The following is a 1201-nucleotide window of genomic DNA, read 5'->3' on the forward strand; positions in this document are numbered from 1 at the left end:
TTGTTTTGAAATACCCAAGTAGAGATGTTATGCCAAGTAGGTAATTGGATGTAAATGTTTGGAACTCAGAGGGGAGGTCTGGGCTGAAGAAATACATTTGAGAGTTATTTGTATGTAAGTAGTAATTGTAGTAGTGGTCCTTGATGGATTGATTCTCTCAAGGAGTGAGTATAGATTGAGAAGAAGTCCCTGGGTGGTGCAAACGGTTAATGAAATGTTGGCAGTTCAAGTCCACCCAGAGGTGCTTCAGAAGAAAAGCCTGGTGATCTACTTCTGAAAGATCACAGCCATTGAAAACCCTATGGAGCACAGTTCTGTTCTGACACACATGGGGTCGCCATGAGTCGGAGTGACTCAAATGGCAACTAGTTGAAGGTTGTTTTGTTGTTGCTCTAAACACAACTAAAATGCTACATTTTAAGAGAGAAATCAAAAAATTAAAGTTTACTCAGAGGACAGTGCTCAGAAACCAAAGAATCATCCTAGACTTCTCCTTCATGACCCACATCTTTTGTTGTTGGGTGCCATCAAGTCGATTCCGACTCATAGGGACCCTGTATGACAGAGTAGAACTGTCCCATTGAGTTTTTTAGGCTGTAATCTGTATGGGAGCAAATTATCAGGTCTTTTCTTCCATGGAGCCGGTGATGGGTTAGAACTACTCACCTTTTGGTTAGCAGCCAAGTGCTTAACCATTGCGCCCAGGGCTCCTTGACTCACATCTACTGTGGAAAATTCTACCTTTTCCCTTTCATTACAACTGAAACCTGGATTATTACAATAGCATCCTCTCTGCTCTTCCTGACTCCATTCTAGCCCCAAATCAGCAACATCCTCCTTACTAGAGCCAGAGTGCTCTTAAACAAAAGGCAAGTTTGCTGTCAAGTCAGTTTTCTGTTCAAAACTACTTACCGAAAGCTTACACTGTGAGTAATTCATCTGAAACCTTCCTCTTTCTCCTCCTCTTCCTCATCCTCCTCCACCTCCCCTCTATGGCTGTCACCCCCACCCCCTATTCCTCTCATAATAAGATGTAGCCATTCTCTGCCTCTCCCCACTGTCAAGTGACCCTTCTCTGGAAAAATAACATTTCCTGGGCTTTCTTCACTGACTTTCATTCATCTTTGCTGCCTGGGCATGACAAAACTTCTCATTAAAAGCCCCGGATGGGAGTGACCTACCCACCTCAACCCCCACAACC

Source organism: Trichechus manatus, unplaced genomic scaffold, assembly GCF_000243295.1.
Source record: "Trichechus manatus latirostris isolate Lorelei unplaced genomic scaffold, TriManLat1.0 scaffold00221, whole genome shotgun sequence".
NCBI classification, from domain to species: Eukaryota; Metazoa; Chordata; class Mammalia; order Sirenia; family Trichechidae; genus Trichechus; species Trichechus manatus.